The following is a 19,141-nucleotide window of genomic DNA, read 5'->3' on the forward strand; positions in this document are numbered from 1 at the left end:
AGTCTTAAAGGGGAGAGGGCACTACCATCCTCCACCTAGGTCTCCTCTCCCCTGTCACAGTCCCCAGCTCTACACCAACCTCTCTCCATCCCGGGGAGCGTGGAGGTTAACGCATTACCTCCTCAGGGAACAAAGCTACATTTTAGCAGGAACCTTCTGGAGACCAGGAAATCATCCAGGAGAGACTCTAACACGAAAATTCCTGGCTCGTTGGTGGGAGAGATACCGAGAAGCCCTGAGACACAGCAATCGGCACGATGCTTTTTTTCCTAAGAAGCGCGCCCTCAGCTAACACGGCCTTGGAAGATCTGCCTCTGTCCAGGTCTGGCACAGTCTCTAGGAAAGAACCCTGGCTTTGGAGTCAGACAGGCCTAAGTTTGAGTCTTGTCTTCCGGTCCCTAGCTCCAAGGACCTCTGGCCAGTTACTTGGCCTCTCTGTGCCTCTGCTCCCTCATCTGTGAACGGATAGGACGCAACCCACCACAAAGCACTGCCGGGAGATCGGAGGAACACCTGTCCCAGCGCAGGCACACCGCGGGCCCCACCCCGTGATTCCCCTTCCACCCCACCGGATACGCAGACGTGCAAAAGAAGATAGCTGTCATTTGGAATGAGAACCCCCTGGAATATATTCATCATTCCAACCAGCTGGGGGGCTGGGGACGGAAGAGAGCCACTTTGGGGGAAGGATATTAACCGTTCCAGCCAACCAGAAGTCCCTCATCACCTTTAACTCTCCCAGAGGGAGCCTGTCCAGGTTGAGTTATCTTCTGTGGGAAGGAAAAGCAGCTCTGGCCCTTTTAACCTAACACGGATCATAGAGCAGAGAAAATATAACAGCCCCAAACCACTAAGCACTCTTCAACTAGATTTTCCCAGCCCTGCCAAAGAGGCGAGCGGCGGCCACCGTTAATGGAATGACAGGTGTATTTTCTGGAGGACGTGGAGGCCCCACCTGCCTGGTGGAGATTGTAGAGATCCCCGGGGAGCTAGCAGGGCCCTGGCCCGCAGGACCTCAGACGCAGGCCCCGGCCAGGACAGTTCACCAAGGGGGCAGACACTGAGGCAGGGTTTCTGGGGATGGATGGCCATGCAGCGGGCACGGAGACATCCCATCGCCCTCCATCATCCACCTGCTTGACTGCTGGGTTTGTGGGCGGCTGCAACGTACGCATGAGAATTGCAAGTCCCGTAATTCACCCAGATGGTGGAGGCTCCCGAATTGTTCCTCCTCAAGAGACAGCTGTTCCACCGCTGGGCCATATGGCTCCCCTTGTCTGCACCCTGCTCTGGGAAATGAACCACTTTGCACAGGCTGCTTCTCAGATCTTAGAGCCGTCTCTTGTTCTTCGCGGGTAATTAAGACCTCCGGCTGAGGCATCCCTGTTTCTCCACGTGTGGTCTGTACACATGTCAGAGCAGTGTTTTAAAGCTCCATCAAGGTAAATACAGGTGGGCGAGGCCCGCCAGCCTCCCACTCAAGGGGTGCACCTACCATCACAGACTCAGAGAGGCTGCCGGGAAATCGCCTCACCACCCCTCTGCGAGGGTGCGCCCTCACCTCACCCAGGCACGTCCCGGAGTTCCGGGCTGGCGGTGACCTTTGGAGGTCATCTACCGTCCACCCTTTGACGGAGGCTCATTTCGGCACAGGCGGGAGGAGACAGACACGCCTTAGACACATCTTTTCACTATCGGCGTTATAAAGTTATTCGCGGAGACCTTTAAGACTAGCTTTGATTTAGGAATGTGCTGAGCGAGCCCCTCGGAAAAGAAAGAGCACTTCTGGATGGAAATGCCTGCTGTCCGCAGCAGGCTGGGTCCTTGGACCCCCCTCTCTGTCACCATTTCTCTCCAGGACACCCTGGCAAGCTGGACCCCAGACATGCAGAAAAAGACTTTCTTTGTTCTCTAGGAGGGAATGTTGCCATCTGTGTGCTGTCCTAGAGGAAATAGCCATGGCTGGGGCCTCACCCTTTACGAAGCTGATCCGCACGCTTGATGGCTCCACCCCATTTCTGGGACACTCACCAGGAGCCTGATAATATTTATTTGCTATCCTTTCCGGTTTCGAGCGTTTTCTTTAGGAAGTCAGGGGAAGGGCCCATGTGCCCCACCTCCCAACCCCACGCTTATACAGGGCTTCTTCCCAGATCTGAAAACTGACTCCTTTTGCCCTCAGCCTAGCGGGAAAGCTCTCTCTGCATTATCCTGCCATACCAGGTAATAAGAGCTGACACTGAAGCATTTACGGATTCCAATCATTTCACGTGAATTTACTCACCTAATCCTCATAAGCCTAAGTGGAAGGTACTGTGATCACCCATCACACAGATGAGGAAAGTGAGGCAAAGAGAGGATATGTAGCGGGGCTCCTTAAACAAGGCTCTATCTCAGCAGGAAATGGGAACTAGCATAGAGAACGAGCGGGACAGGTGGCCAGGTTGGGGACTGGAGTGACCACACACTGCAGGGGCCCGACAGTGGAAGCCACCGTCCTATCCGCTAAATACCACCTACCCTCAACCTCCAGAGACACCAGAAGCTTCCAAATGTGGCCTGGTAGCAGCTGAACCTGCAGGCCCCTGGCTAGAACAGCGTGGGTAAGAGCGCAGAGCCAACACCAGATGCCTGGGCTTGGCTTCCGGCTGTATCGCTTCATTGCTGGGTGAATTGCTTGGGGAAGTTATGTAACCATTCTGTGCCTCCATTTCCTCATCTGTAAAATGAGAACGTTACCAGTACCTACTTCACGGGGGCGTTGTGCGATTAAATGAGTTAATACAGAAGCGAGGCCTAGCATCTAGTTTGTGTTGTGTTATCGTCTGATGATGATAAGGCATCAGGAAGAGGGAGAGGTGGGGGAGGGGAAGACTGTTATTCCTACTGCCAGATGGGTTAGGCGGGTGTCCTCAGGGGCTAGCGATTACAAAGCCCCATCACATACTCTTGTAGGACAAGGTCAACGCTCCTTTTCTGTATACAAGAGAAAGTCTGAGAGGGGAACCAGGTGTCTTGAGTTGTTCGGCTAGTTGGCGTGGACAGTAAGGCTGTAACCCAGGCACCTGAGCCTGAACCACAGCTGAATGTTCTGCTGGAGAGCCTGAGCGCTAAGGACAGCACGCCCTCCAGCCTGGGATGGGGACCCCGTTCTCTTACAGGTCAGCTTCCCGGGGACTTCACAGTCCCTGCTTCCTCTAAGCCGATCCCCTGGAAACCGGCTCACCACTAACTAGCTGTCGGCCCCCAGGCAAAGCGTTTAAGTCCTCTGAAGCTCAGTTTTACATGCACAAAGGGAGGAACAGTTCCTGCAAAGTCATCTTGAGGATAAAATGAGATAACAAAAGTGACCACCTGACACCCAAAAGTCAGCCCCTTGCTCAGCTCCTCACTTTGTGAAGGTGACGCTCCACCAAAGGAGGTCGTTACGGAGGATGTGTTCCTGACGGGCTTGGTGCACCTAAACAAGCTTCTCCACCTTGACCGGTGTCACCGTGAGCCCCTCCTTCCCCTCTCTGCACCCTGCCTTGTAGTTCAATCTTTAGGGGAAACTGGGAAGGCCTGTGCCAGCCCCAGAAGGTCCAGGACGCAAGCCAGGAAGGTCCTGCCCTTGGGAAGCTTATGAACCTCTGGGTCACATGAAACTTGTCAAGATAATCCCAGGGCTATGTATATCCACCACCTTGAAGCATTTCCGAGGATCTCCCTGACTCGGTTTCATGATTCTTGGCCAATCATGTTGCCTGTGTTTGGTTCTTCCTCCTGTTGCTTGGTTCCCATTTCAAACTATCCACTCGGTCCTAGGCCTCATGTTGACTTTGCCCACGGACCTGGCAATGAGAAAAACCTCTGCCCCACAGTCACCATCAGTGGAACTCCTATGTCACAGAAGTTCAAAGCCTCTGCGTCTTCTAATTACCCATGAGGAACTAAGGCCCAGAGAGGTAGAATCTTGTACCCAGCCAGCACAGCCAAGATGATGGCCAAGCAGGGGGAGGAGAGCTCCCATCTCTGAAAGCCAGGCCGGGACCCACATCTGACAGCGGCGCGGTGGCCTCAAGCCCCAAGGGGGTGGTTCCAAATTACAGGCAAAACCCCAGTCCTCTTAGCCAGGGTCAGTGACCTCCTCAGAGCCAGAAGCCACTATCGGGGAGGACTCTCAGACAACAAATGCTACTTTAGTGCCCCGGGACTGGGGCAAAACCTCCAACTGAAACCATCCCACCAGGCACCAGATGGCATTTGACTTTAGGGCTGAAGACCTCATCTAGATTCAGACCCAGCCACCGGCTGCAAATGTGGCCCCAAACCTGGACCTTGCCTCGGGGGCTTCATGCAGAGAGGCAATTAAAAAAGGAGGGTGTGCTCCGATTAGAAAGAGACTAGGGCAGCCGCTGCCACGAAGCCACAAAGTCTGTCCCCGGGCTTGTGGATAGAGGTCCAAGCCCAGAAGAAGGAGAAGCAAGAGAAGACGCTGACCGAAGAGGGCAGGGAAGCCCTGCTTCCCTCCCCAGAATCATCTCGGCTGGTAGTGCTTTATAGAAGTCCATTGTGCAAAAACAAGATTAAAAGGGACAGGCAGAACAAAGCATCACTCTCCCTAACAAAGGCCCCTCCACTTAGTAAATTAGGAGCTCTTTCCACCTGACACACTTTTAAAGGAAAATCTTCAATTACCAAGCGCTGGCGGGACCCGGCAACAAAAGGTCTGTCCAGTGACTTTATTCTCAAAGCCCAGAGCAGGCATTGAAATGGTTTTATGTAATAGAGATACTAATCTAGTCCATATAATTTTGAGAATCCTTTATGGAGGACTGAAGGGCGTTTGAGCCCCGCGGCTGTTTCCAAGAGATTTTCTGCAGCTTATGCATTTACCTTGCCAAAAGCTTAGCTGAGCAAACAAACATTCCTCTAAATCACACCCACTGCTGATTTACTATCAGGCCTCTGCAGTTTGTTTGGCGATGGAACCTTGTGGATAAACAGAGGCCAAGGCCTCGGTCCTTCCACCTGACCAGACCAACGGGATGAGGGCCTGCCTTTACACTGGAGGCCCCCCCCCCCCCCCCGGTTCCCAGATTTGAGACATTCCCTTTCCCTGCCATCAGCTCAGCCCAGGGTAAAGGCAGCCGGAGGGGCAGTTCTTGGTCTGGCCAGGGGCAGGAGGAGGCCTCCCTGGCTTTTGCCCTTGGATCCAGGTCTGCTCCATCCCAGAAGGAGACTGATGGTGTCATTTGGCTCCCCCTTCCCACCCCACCCCGAGCAAAGACACAATTCTGGCTCCCTTGGTGACAATTCAGCAACACTGGCTGCTTGAAAAGGAGAAAGGAACGTGGGAAAGCATGATGGGGGAGGGGACTCTCAGGAGAACCGAGAGAGACGAGAACCCACACGCTGTCTAAACACATAAGCAGGGGGGCGCCTGGGTGGCGCAGTCGGTTAAGCGTCCGACTTCAGCTCAGGTCACGATCTCGCGGTCCCTGAGTTCGAGCCCCGCGTCGGGCTCTGGGCTGACGGCTCAGAGCCTGGAGCCTGCTTCTGATTCTGTGTCTCCCTCTCTCTCTGCCCCTCCCCCATTCATGCTCTGTCTCTCTCTGTCCCAAAAATAAATAAACGTTAAAAAAAAAAAAAATCTAAACACACAAGCACGCAGACCTACACTCGAGACACGGGCTCCGGGGCCCTTTTCGTTGGCACACATGCAACACACACACACAGCAAGTGTAAACACGCGAACATGCGTGTGCACACCCAGCAGGGAAGAGGGGAGCTCCTCCCACATGGCGAAGCCAAGTGCTCACGAATAGACAAGTGCACATGTAATGATAAAAGCTAACATTTCCACACCACTTACCATGTGCTTGGTTTACATATATCCACTTATTTAATGCTCATAGCAAGCCAATAAGGAACGGTACAGCACTTTCCAGTTGAGTAAACTGAGGCACAGAGCGGCCACGTAACTTGCCCCCCAGTCACAGAGGCAGGAGGCGGCAGTCTGGTTCCAGGGTCTGCGCTCTTGACCTTTGCGCTGTCAAGAACCTGCCACACCAATACCCCTTTTTAAAATTTTCTTAAAGATTTCATTTTTAAGTAAACTCTACACCCAACATGAGGCTCGAACTCACAACCCCAAGATCAAGAGTCATATGCTCTACGGACTGAGTCAGCCAGGCGCCCCGAGACACCCTTTCATGGGTGGGCAGTAGCGTCCACACAGGCAGACTCACAACTTCCTATGCACACACGTACACACAGCCAGATGCCGAAGCATCCACACATCACATACGGGGCCCAGACGTATCACATCTTCAGGTTCAGGCCTAGACTTAGACTGGGGAGAAGGGTGGTGAATATTAACATAGTTAAATACTTCTGCTCTAGTTGGTAAATATTGCCCCCCCCCCCGCCCCTCCCCACCTATGCATAGTCCGGCACCTACAGAGTTAACCCTGGCACCACAACAGGCCTCAAGGTCTCTATTCCATTCTAACCTCTTGCTGGGAGTGCCACACATGTGGTTAAATATTTTCATTCTTATCCCCAGGTACGGACAAGGTGGAGACAGTGGGATGTCTGCCTGTCACAAGGGGGGGTGGGGGGGCCTGGTTCTTGGGCCTTCTGTGAGCCTTGGCCAATGCCCAGCCAGCATGGCTTGAGGGGCGTCCAGCTCTCCCAGCTAGTCCCCCCTCCAGCCGATGATGGGCAGCTGATCAAGGCTCTTCAAAGACAAAAGGACTGAGTGGCCACTGGGAGCAAAGGGAGGCTCTGAGGTGTCATTTTCACCTTCACAGAGGCCATTCAGCTTCCCTTAAAGAGCAAAGAGTAGAGGAGACTTGAGGGCTGGCCTGTCTGTCCTCCCCAAAAGCCCATTAATGGCCATTTTTTAAAAGCTCTCTGCTACAAAGGCCAGGAGCCAGGAGGGAGGAAGCAGCTTGACAAACCAGGAGGCACCGCGTGAGCAATTTCTCTTCCCCATGTCTTGGAGGCTCAGTCCCAGCCCAGGGGGTTAGCCTCCTGGGTCATGCCCCCTACGGAGCCTCAGAGCAGGATCCCCAGGCTCTTCGCACATGAGCGTGACACTGGGTGCAGACACCAGAACTCTGGGAGGGCCTCTGGGAGGCCGAGGGAAGGAAAATGGGGACAAGGACCCTATCAGAGGCAGGTCACCCAACTCTCTGGGATCTCGGGGTCCCGCCCAGAGACCACTCCTCTGGGTGTCCTTTGAGGGTCCCCAGGAAAAGCCAGCCCACACGTCCTTCTTCTAGCCAAGGCTGGTGTCTTCTAGTCAAAGCTTGTGTCTCTGCTGGGCCCTGTGGGGGATGCTAGGGACACAGAGGAGTCCCAAGGCCATGGCTCTAAGGAGCTCACTGTGTGGGGAGAGAAAGAATAAGTGAGGACGGGTGGGGCTGAAGAGGGGCCGAGATCAGGACTGGGAGGGGAGAGGGAGGCGTCAGGTGGGGCTCCCCAGAGACCACGCAGCTCTGCGCCGAGTCTCCAAGAGCCACTAGACAAAGCAGGACCAGGGGTTCTGGGAGCAGGGGTAGCTGGAATGAAGTCCCAGGGAGAGACAGTGTGGAGAATCCGGGTGTCTGGCTGGGGCAGAGAGGACCACAGACCACAAGGGAACCTGGGAAAGCAAGATACAGGATGAGAAGTCCCAGCATGGAGGGGCCTGGGGTATAGCACTTAGAGCAAGCAGCGGGGGGGCGGGGGGCACAGGAGCGAAGTATCAAAAATATGGGAGGGGGTGGGGCAGACCTCGGATCGGTGGTACCTGATCACTATTTTCTGAGCCCCTACTCTGGGTGTGGTACGCCGTGAGCCACTGTAGACCACACAACAGTATGTTTTTAAAAGGGTGCTCCTACCCACAGGAGCTTATAGTTCACTTGTCCATTCGTTCATTCATCATTTATTGAGCACCTACTATATGGCAGGTACTGTTCTAAGAGTAGAGAGGTCAGCTAGGTCCCTTATCCCTACTGAACATATGATCTAGTTGGGGAGACAGAAAACAAAAATATATATGTTCCACGTCTCTATATCAGGGAACAGTAGTGTTAATTAACAAAACAGGATAAGGGGACACAGAAAGATGGTTGGGGGACTGCTATTTCAGATAGGGTGGTCAGGAAAGACTCCGATAATGTGACTTTTGAGAAGAGATGGGGTGAAATAAGGGCGAGAGCCACATGGCTCTCTAAGGGAAGAGCATTCGGACAGAGGGGACGGCACGCGGGGCATACACAAAAGAGCAGGGTGGCCAACACGGGGCAGGGAGGGAGGAGATGGGTCGGAGGCCGCTGGGGCCCGGCACAGGGAGAACATCAGAGAAGCAGCCAACAGCCAGCACGGACCAGAAATCAGAGCTGGCATCCCATAGATGTTGAGGGAATTTAGAAGATGGCAAGCAGGGCCCTTGGGAAGTTCCCGTAGAAAAATGGTGAAGTCAGGTTGGGGACAGGTTAGCTACTTCATAGGCTTTACCTGGCCCGAGACACCCAAGAAGGGGACTTTACATAAATGCCCAGCTGTTCTGACACTAATTAAGGCTTCCCCTCAGAGGCTGCCTAGTCCGGATAGCAGAGGTTTAATTACAGCTGCAGCTGGTAATTAAGAAGCAGCACCTAGATCCTTCCACGGCTGCGTCAGCACACCGGACTCTGCTGGCACTCGCTGCAGGTGGGGGAAAGGCCTAGCAGGGAACTTTAGGGCCAGGCCAGCAAAATGCAGTCGGACAGACCCCAGATCCCCTGTGTCCTCTTGACCAAGGTGCCTGAGCACAGCCATACACAACTCCCCCATCCCCACGCACCTCCTGATTTGTCCTTCACCCCCTTGACTCCTCCTTGCTGCTGCCCCCAGAGCAATTGCCCCGACACCACCGTGACCCTTCAGGGCCCTCATGAGATTGTCCAGGATCTTCCGTGTGGTGCTGAGGGTCCAGCCCCAGCCCCACTCAGCCCTTTCAAGTACCACTTCTCCCACATTTCCTGCGCTCTGGCCCCGGAGGCCTGCTGACGATGCCCTGATCCCGTCTACTCTTTCCCACCTCTGCTCACACCAGTGCCTCTGCCACAAAGTGCCCTCTTCACACCAAGAACACAGACAGCAGGGGCACTCGGGTGGCTCAGTCAGTTGAGCGTCCGACTGCAGCTTAGATCATGATCTCACGGTTCGTGAGCTCAAGCCCCACATTGGGCTCACTGCCATCAGCACAAAGCCCACTTGGGATCCTCTGTCCCTCTCTCTGCCCCTCCCCCACTCATGCTCTCTTGCTTTCCCTCAAAAATAAATAAACATAAAACAAGAACACAAACAGCAGTAGCTACCATTTACTGAGCCCTCACTGTGTGCCAGGTCCTGCCCTGAATGCTTTCCTGGTGGGAACTCCTTTAATCCTCATGACAGCCCAAACGGGCAGGAACTTAATACAGCCCTGCCTTATTTTACAGATGAGGAAAACCGAGGCAGAGAGAAGCTAAGTAACATGCTCAGAGAGTCACCCAAGAGAAGAAATGGGACTTAAAACTCATGCTCTGTCTTGGGGCGCCTGGGTCGCTCAGTCGGTTAAGCGTCCAGCTTCAGCTCAGGTCGACCTCGCGTTTTGTGAGTTCCAGCCCCATGTCGGGCTCTGCGCTGACAGCTCGGAGCCTGGAACCTACTTCAGATTCTGTGTCTCCCTTTCTCCTGCTGCCCCTCCCCTGCTCACGCTCTGTCTCTCTCTCTCTCAAAAAATAAACATTTAAAAAATTAAAAATAAATAAAAATAATAAAACTCACTCTCTGTCTTAACCATTGCCCATCTCCTGCTCAAAACTAACCTCCTTCAAGGAGTCTTTTTGGATCTCCCTTCCCCCTTCAATTCCCCAGAGTTCTAGTTGCTTCTCCCAAAGAGGTCTCTCAGTGCTCAGGGTCTATTTCATTCACCCACTTTCTTACTCACTCATTCAGTAATTATTCAGCACTAAGTGCCAGGCACTGTGCCTGGCCCTGGGACTAACCTGTGTAGGACCCATGGTCCCTTTCCTTCGGGAACTCACTTGTGAGTGGGATAGACATGCAAGGCAGCATCACAACCAGTGGGACAGAGGGACAGGTGGTGCTCTAGAGTTCAATTGGGGAATCCGAAGTAGGTGCTAACAGGAGCGGTGTCCAGAGAACCCCCCGGGGCCTTGGTGCCCTACTGTGGATTCACTTGTTCAACAATTCTTTATGAGGACCTGAAAAGCACTAGCAAGTGATGGAGAGCAAATGTTCTGTTTGCTCACCGGAAATGAATGAATCTGCAGCAGGGTTAAGCATCAGTATCTTACGAGTTTGGTTAGTGTGCATCATCAACTGGAGCTCAGCCACTCGAGGCATCCTAAATCAATGTTCTAAGCCCACAAGACTGGGGAGGAGATCATAGTGGCTGCACCAACTTTGGCCACTCAGTGAGGATATGTTGGGGCAGCTAAACAGCCATTACTCCTCCCCCCGCCCCCCCCCCCACACCAGCCTGGTGACCCTTGGTTTCCTTGCCTACTTATTTAAAGTGTGCTTATCATGCTGTGTTAGAATTTAAGTGTACTTATTTCCCACTAGACTGTATGCTTCTTATTCATCCCTCTATCCCCAGGACTCCATAGTGCATTCAAGGCATAGATAGGTAATAAATGTTGATGGATGGATGGATGGATGGATGGACGGACAGATGGAAGAATGGATGTTGTTCTAGGCATCAAAGCTCAGCACCAGGTGCTGGTGACCCGGGGGAGAAGCATCAGCACTGGTTCTGGTCCTGTCAGCTGGCTGCATTCCCTGGGGAGCCTCCTAGAAGGTCAGCAGGGAATGATTTTTCCTAGTAGCTACGTGGAGAGGCTTTCAGACGGACCCACAGCTCTGTACACACGTGTGCGCGTGCACGCACACACACACACACACACACACACACACACACACACACACACACTTTGATCCTAGCAGGTCATCCTTGCACCCACCTTAGCAAAATTCTGAAATCAAATCAGTTTGTCTTCCGTCCCTTCCGCTTCCTACAAACCTTTTCACCTGCCCTCTTGTCCGGCCCCACTTCTCTCTTCTGGCCGCAGGTCCCTCCCACCGAGAGGAAACCCTCTGCAGGAGGGGAAGTGAAGGACTAGGAGTAGCACAGATCTCAATTCCTGGGCCACACTTATCCACCGGACAAGGCACTTAGCCTCCCTGGCATCAGTTTCCCCTGCTGTGCAAGGGCCGTGGTAACACTGCTCCAGTCTGTCAGGAGTGAGTGATATACCATAAGGGAAAGTTAAGGGTAAACCACCAGACGTTACACCGTTTTATTATTGTTGTTCGAAGCTAGCCCTCAGTCCACGAAAGCACTGCCCTAAACATCACTGGGTCTGGTTATAAAGCCCCCCGACTCCACTGCTCACTATAAAACAGGTGCAGTTCCAGTGACACGGAGAAAGGGCTGATGTAGGCCCCTCCTGCTACAAAAATGCCCCCAAAATATAATTTAAAACTAAAAAACCAAAAGTGTAGATATCTGAGCTCTAAGGAGAGAAAGGTAAACCGCCAAGTGTAAGAAAGAGCAGTGAGTCTACAGGAGGGACAAAAGGGCAGATACTGAAGCTAAGGTAGGCCAGGGAGCATGGGACCTAGCTAGCCGCTGCCCGCAACCCCCACTCCCGGCTAGGAGCCTGGGGTTTAACACCCACACAGGGACAGATGGCCTTGGGACTTACCAGCTCCATGTAGGGGAAACTTGAAAATACTGCCCACCGGCCACATGAGAAATAAGGGATTCTGGATGAGCAGAAAGTCTTCCACAAGAAACAAGAAACCAGGAGGGGGGGATGGAGAGAGTGACTGTTTAATGGGACCAGGGTCTTCTTCACGGGTGATGAAAAGGTTTTAGAACAAGACAGAAGTGTCAGACGCACAACGTTACCAATGCACTAAGTGCCACTCTCATGCACGCTTCAAAATGGTCAATACCATTAGCCATTGTGTCATGTGTGAATTTCACATCTTTTTTTTTAAAGGAAAAAGCAAAAAAAACAAAAACAAAACCCCCACACCTTCGCCACAGTTCCAGCCTCAGCATGAAATCCCAAACCAAGATATCAGTGCAGGGACTGGTCGTGAGCCAGTGAACAACAGTCGTGTGCCTACTAAGAAAACGCAGAACTCATGGGTGGGGCACGTGCACACCCCAGGGCGTGAGGGAGGAGAAAAAAAGCTCAAGAGTTCGCAGGAATAAAGAAGGAAAAAAAAAAAAACAAGAAAAAAGAAACTACAACCTATATGGGGAAACAATCCATCACAAGGGAGAGTCAGCTATCTCCACAAACAGCAGAACGGATACTCTGAGCTAACCAAACTCATGGACCCAAGATGGGACTATGTTGACTCTATAGCATAGCTCAAGATAGAACCATCTGAAAGGGACCATCAATACATCTCACATAGTTAAAGCAGTAAGCAAAGGATTCTAATGTGAAAACACCTAGGCGGCTCAGTTGGTTAAGCCTCCAACTTCAGCTCAGATCATGATCTCATGGTTCGTGAGTTCGAGCCCCACATGGGGCGAACTGCTGCCAGCACACAGCCCGCTTTGGATCCTCTGTCCTCCTCTCTCTCTGCGCCTCCCCTGCTCACTTTCTCTCTCTCTCAAAAATAAAAACATTAAAAAAAAAAAAAAAACAGGACACTACAAAAAAAAAAAAAAAAAAGCAAACCTGTAGATCTGAAGAAGGAAAAACAATACTCCTAGGAATGAAACATGCCGTTGTTGAAATGGAGGCCTCAACAGACAGGGTAATTAGCAGAGCCAAAGGATTTGAAAAATGGATCTGAGGAAAATTTCCAAGATACAGCATGGAGAGATAAAGAGATGGAAAAAGCCTAGGAGAGAGAGAGGAAGTGGAATGAGTATCCAACATTTTGGCACTTCAACAGGAGAAAACTGAGCGAATGAAGGACAGGGGACATTTGAAGAGCTATGGCCGAGAATTTTCCAGAATGGATAAAGGACATGAAAATTTAGCTTCAAGGGATATATATACGTCTGAGGAGCAAACGGTGTGAACGAAAGCAACTCCACACCCACACAAGTGCTAGCCCGCAAAGACGAGGTCCAGAACATGACAGAAAAACATCCTCAGACCCTGAGGGAAGATCACAGAGAACCTAGAATTCCACAGGCAGCTAAAGCACCACTCAGGAGTGAGGGTAAAACAAAGGCGTTTTCAGACAAGTAAAGCATACGAGAGGCGTTCGCTCATGGACCCTCCCAGGAAAAACTCCTGCACACAGATGGCCCTTCGAGAAGAATGAGGCCAAATCTAGCAAGGAGTGAGACCCGAGGAGAGATGAAGAGCAAGGAAGTCAGTAAACCGGAGCTGAATTCACAGTTAAACAACAATCCGCTGTAAAAACAACTGCGATAAGAAGACAGGGGTACTTAAATCCCAAAAATGGTGTGAGGAGTTTGCTGGAGTTAGTTAAATCTTCAGCACGGCTCGGGTGCCCTCAGTGCAGCCAGTATCCCAGATCATCCCCTGCCGGCTCCCCCTTAGCCATCCCAGGACATGCACACTGAGCCAGAGTGGTCTCCCTTCCAGGAGGCTTAGCAACCCCCTCCCCCACTTCTCCTGCACCCCTCCTCCACCCCCAATCAATGGTGGGAGTGGGGAGGGCTGCTGGTGTGGGGCCCGTCAGCCACTTGCCTGGAGCTTCATTCCTCTACTTCTTGATTAGGATGAAACCCACACTGCGGGGAGGCTGGCTCTGGGATTCCAAGCATCCAGTGAGAGGGCTGGAGGACACCACTTAGGAAGTCTGGGGGCATTACCTCCTCCAGGAAAAGGAAGAAGGGGAGGGAGGGAGGGAGGGATCAGGCAGACCAGTTCCCCCTCCTTGCTGGCTACTCTGAAGCAGGCCCTCTCCTCTAGCCCATCAAGAGAGGGCCTGACTACCAATGGGATGCACCTGCTAAGCAATCTGCTTTCCCACCATCCTCGGCAGTGGGTAGACCGGTGGTTTTCAAAGTGTGGTTCCCAATGAGCGTCACCTGGGAACTTGTTAGAGAAGCACATTCTCTAGCTGCCCAGCTCCAATCTTCTGAATCTGAGACTGGGGCTGGGGCTCAGTGAGTCTGTGTTCAAACGTGTCTTCCAGGGGAATCTTCTACTAGGTTATCAGGTGTTCGAGAACACACGAGTGAATTGTGATTACCACGGCATCTGTAGGGTGATAAGCCCTAATACTGCTCACTAAATATTTCTGACCCGCCAGAGCCCTCTTCTCTCTGCCATGGCAACCAGCAACACTGCAAAATTCGTGCTCCAGCAGCCTGGGTCCTGGGGCGAGCAGGCCCCAGCCAGCCAACAGTTTTCATGCAAAATGAGCAAGGAAGAAAAGTCTATTGTTTTAAGCCACTGGGATTCGGGGTGTTTGTTACTGCATCATAACCAAGCCCATCTAGTCTGATACAGCCTAACGTTTTCTTTTTTTTTTTTTTTTATTTAAAAATTTTTTTTTTCAACGTTTATTTATTTTTGGGACAGAGAGAGAGAGAGCATGAACGGGGGAGGGGCAGAGAGAGAGGGAGACACAGAATCGGAAACAGGCTCCAGGCTCTGAGCCATCAGCCCAGAGCCTGACGCGGGGCTCGAACTCCCGGACCGCGAGATCGTGACCTGGCTGAAGTCGGACGCTTAACCGACTGCGCCACCCAGGCGCCCCCAGCCTAACGTTTTCAAAGAGCAGAGTTTCCCCAAATATCTCAAACACCACCGCCTACGTGACAAAACTGGCTCTGTGAGGCAAAGATGCCCTCTGGCCTATCTCACGAGAAAGGAGAAAGAGAGAAGTGCCATTTCGGTCCAATGATCCTTAGGAAATATGGGACTCAGCTGTATCTGTAGCTAAGGGACAGGGTGGGCAGTTCTGGTGCAGAAGGTTCTAGAAGGGCTGCCAAGGCCTCTGGGATATGGATGGCAGTTCTGGGGCAGAGGAAATGGCACAAAGAAGAGAAAAAGTAGTGCCACCACGCATATATCAAGCTCTATGCATTTCAGGATGTGTTCGCTCACGGTTTCATCTTTACTCCTTCCACCCACAGGGATGATCCATCCTATGCCACGGGGGGTCCAGAGAGGCAAAGCGACTCGCCCAAGACTGCACATCTAGCTGGTGGCAGAGTCAGCCATGGCTTTTACTCCCGGGCCGGTGTCCTCCTACTATCTGCTAAGAAACGGGCTCCAAAAAGGTCATTTGGAGGGAAGATGATGCCCTCCTACCCCTACCCAGAGCATGGGTAATATGCTCGTGCCTCAGTCCTGAGGCATTAGATGGGTTCTCACCAGGTTCTGGTGAACTTGGGAGTTTCTCTGGTCCCCAAGGGGTGGAGAAGGAGAACTGGAGAGGGAGGGGGCCGCAGGGCATCGACTCCTGAATGCTTCTTCTGGGTTTGCAAAGCTTCTCATCTGGCACCCTGGGCACAATCCCTCACTTGCCCGCTACCATTTTTCCCTCATGCAAGTTCCCTGCCCCTGGGGTCTCCACTCGCTCCCGGACGGCTGGCAAAGCCTGTGTGAGGGCTGGCTGGTCCCCCTCCTTTCTTCCCATTGCAATAAGCGGGAACGAGAGAATGCTAGTAATGGCCAACACTCACCTGTTTACGGGTTCAACTGTCTCCCTCCCTAAAATTCATATATTGGAGGCCTAACCCCCAAATCTTCAGAATGTGACCTTATTTGAAGATAGGGTCTTATAGAGGTAATCAAGTTAAAAGAAGGTCATTCGGGTGGGCTCTCATCCAATCTGACTGGTGTCCTTACAAAAAGGGGAAACCTAGAGAGACACACACACACAGAGAAGGCTGTGTGAGGAATGGAGTTACCAGAAGCAAGAGGGGGGCCTGGAACAGATCTCCGGTCACAGCCCTCAGAAGGAAGCAACCCTGCTGACATCCAGATTGGGACTTGCAGCCTCCAGAGGTGTGAGCCAGCACACTCCTGGTGGGGAAGCCCGCCAGGCAGTGCTGCTTTGCAAGGGCGGCCCTGGGAAATGAATGACTGCCTCCCCCAACCCCTCCCCCAGCCAGATCTGCCTCCCCCACCCCCCCCCACCCCCGTGGCCTCAGGCCAGCTGCCTCCATGCCTTTGCTGATGGGGTTCCCTCTCTCCCAACCACACCCAAAGATACCATTCCATCCAGCCCAAACCCTCACGAAGCCCCCCGAGTGACAGCAGGTCACAGCATGGTCTCCCGCCTAGCGTGTCCAGTCTGTGTGTTCCTCCCCACATTCTTGTCTGGCTGTTGTCCACGGATTTTTCTGCATGTGGCCTGGCCTTCCCAACAAGACCGTAGGTTCCACGAGGGCAGGAGCTATTTCTACCACACCTCTTCTATCCCAAGGTATAGCACCGTGGGTGGGCCACGATAGGCGTCTAATAAATGCTGGTGGCACACCCTTCAAGGGCTTCTCCTGTCACGCTTCTGTCAAGAGCTGACGTCTCATTAACTCTCGCTAAGTGGACATGGCTGAAGAAGACAGTCTCTCCATTCCACTCGGTTCTACTTTATCAAGACGCTCGGTGCTCGCTTCGGCAGCACATATATCAAGACGCTCGTTGAAGCATCTGCAACTCTGGGGGCATGTATCTGTGTGCCAGATCATCTCTTTCTGCTAGGGCTGCAAGCCCCTCGGGGTAGCAACCATCTCTCGTGCGCACCCAAGTGCGTAGGCAACAAGTCGACAAGCGACAGTGTCAATCGAATGGATAAACATGAACACAATGCAGAAATGATTTACCAGGGTTTCAAAGACTCTGAGGGATGTGAGGGATCCATGAACCCACTGCAACTGTGTGCAAAGGAAGGGCTGTGTGTATGCACATAGGTTTATATATGTCATGTGCATTTTCCCAGGGAGAGGGTCCATGGTGATCTGGAGAATTAAAACAAAAGCCAAGAGTGAAAAAATGTTAAGACCCAAAGCCATGGAGTAAGGTAGCTGACATTTTTTAAGCCCCTACCCTGTGTCTGGCAGTAGAGGTTATTACTATCCCCATTTTACATGAGTGGAAACTGAGGTTCCAAGAGGTGACATCTTGCCTAGGCTCACAGAGAGGGCAGCAGCCCATCTGAGAGGTTCACGGCAGCCTCCAGAGCCAGACAACCTAGGTTCAAATCCCTGTTCTGCCACTTCCTAGCTGTACGACCCTGGTCAAGTTACTTACTCACTCTGTGACTCAGTTTCTCCATCTATAAGATAGGAGAAGTAAGAGTACCTACTTCAGAGGGCTGTTGTGAGACGCTGATCCATTAATGCACATGAAGTGACCGGAACGGCGCCTGGCGCAGGGGGTGTGCTCTGAAGTGGATGAGGAGGAGCATAAAGAGGAAGAAGCTGGGAGGGACAGAGCTGAGACTCAAACCCAGGCCTGTGTGACTCTTGCCCCTCTGGGTCAGCACTACCAGCACCCCGCATGCCCCAGTGCCCCATCCCACTGCTGAAACTCTCCTGTCCCCCTTCAGAAAAAGCCTTCAGTCCTAAAGTTGGCTTTTCTCACTGGCTTTCTGGAGGTGGCCTGGCCTGTGGCCACCAGCTCAGCAGGCAGTACCTGGCCGTTACATAAGGAGTAGGTAGGAGGTGACAAGCTGCCGTTCCCAGTCAGCAAGACCGGGCCTGTGCAATCAGGACACTTAGTGTTTCTGCCCTGGTCTTCATTTTCCAAGAGCTTTACCAACACCCGCTAATGGAAATTAGAAAAGAAATGTGCTCATCTGTTCCTGGAGCCCCGTGCTGACATCTGAATTCCCTCTATCATTTCCCTGGGTCCATCTTGGTGCCCTGAGCCCCGAAGGGCCACTCACATCCATTCTGCTTAGGCTTTATGAGTCCTCTGTCACCCCCCCCACCCCCCACCGCCCATGCCTGGCTCTCGCTCTCCTCCAGGCAGACAGAACAGCAGTAAAGCTTGGTCTCGATCTCACATCTACACCCAGGTCCCCATAGGAACCCCATCCCAGGTGACGTGCCAGCCAAGGCCTTGTCCCAGCCCGGTCCTCTGCCCTGCTCCTGAGAAACAGCATTTTGGGGATGGCTTTGGGTATCTTTGTATTTTTCCTGCAAAACCATCATCAGTGAACGCATCTGTGGGAGCATTTTTCATTCGTTCCTGTAATGCGATTAGAATCGAGTTTCTCCAGCAAGAGGGGATACGTAACATCAGCAGGGGAAAATTGTCATTTCGTTCCCAACACCAACACGCCCACCCTGCCCAAACTGTCTCTCTGGTGCTGGCTCACTCTACCCACCCAAAGGGCAAGGAGAATGCTAACAAGGAACATCACTCTCCAAGTCTGCCTCCAAATGACGAGGCAGAAGTTTTGGGGGTGGATTCCCCTCTGTCATTAATAGTGGGGGGCTCCCAGCTTCTCTGACACTCTCCCACAGTGGCAACCCTCTACTGCCCACAGGAGAGCCCCATCCTGGCCCCATTACACCCGTCAGAGGTGGTGGGAAAGAGTCCATTAGACTCCAACAGGGCCCTGGAGTCATTCTTCCTGAGAGGTTAAATGACTTGCCCAAAGCCACATGCCTCAGAAGCTGGGACCAGAACTCAGATCTGCAGGTTCCTGGGTATCTCCCACTGCACAGAACTGCTCCCCCACCCCCACCCAGAGGGCCTGAAGCTGCCAGAAACTCAGCCCTTGACTCTCTGGGGACACCAAGAGCACTGAGCCACTGCAGACAAACAAGGGGAGAGGTTCCATGTGTCTTTCATGCACCCCCCTTGTTTTCAGTGTCTCCCGATCAGTTTTGGAAACCCCCCCACTTCCCGGAACCGGCCCTCTGTGATCTGTCTCACTCTTGCTATCCTCCTTCTAGGTACTATGGTCTTGCTATCCAATGATCCAGCTTGCCTTCCTTCCTCCCTTCCAATCTCTATCCATCCGTCCATCCATCCATCCACTCATCCATCTCGTCACCGTTTATCCATTCAAGTCTCCTTCCATCCGACAAAGCCTTCTGGAGCCCTTCAGATCTGTACCAGCCACTCAGCCCTTCTTCCCCACTGCTCCTCAGAGCACCCTCTCCGGAAGGGTCCACTTCTCTCCTGACCCCACCAAAGCCTGG

At 52.6% G+C, this 19,141-nt stretch overlaps 1 protein-coding gene across 17 annotated transcripts in view; it reads right to left on the bottom strand.

The window, feature by feature from the left end:
* MEGF11 (multiple EGF like domains 11) overlaps positions 1–19,141 on the bottom strand; it is a 363,514-nt gene that overhangs the window by 207,573 nt on the left and 136,800 nt on the right. The window lies entirely within an intron of this gene.

This window comes from Herpailurus yagouaroundi, unplaced genomic scaffold (genome assembly GCF_014898765.1).
Source record: "Herpailurus yagouaroundi ecotype Mexico unplaced genomic scaffold, PumYag 184, whole genome shotgun sequence".
In the NCBI taxonomy this organism is placed as follows: domain Eukaryota; kingdom Metazoa; phylum Chordata; class Mammalia; order Carnivora; family Felidae; genus Herpailurus; species Herpailurus yagouaroundi.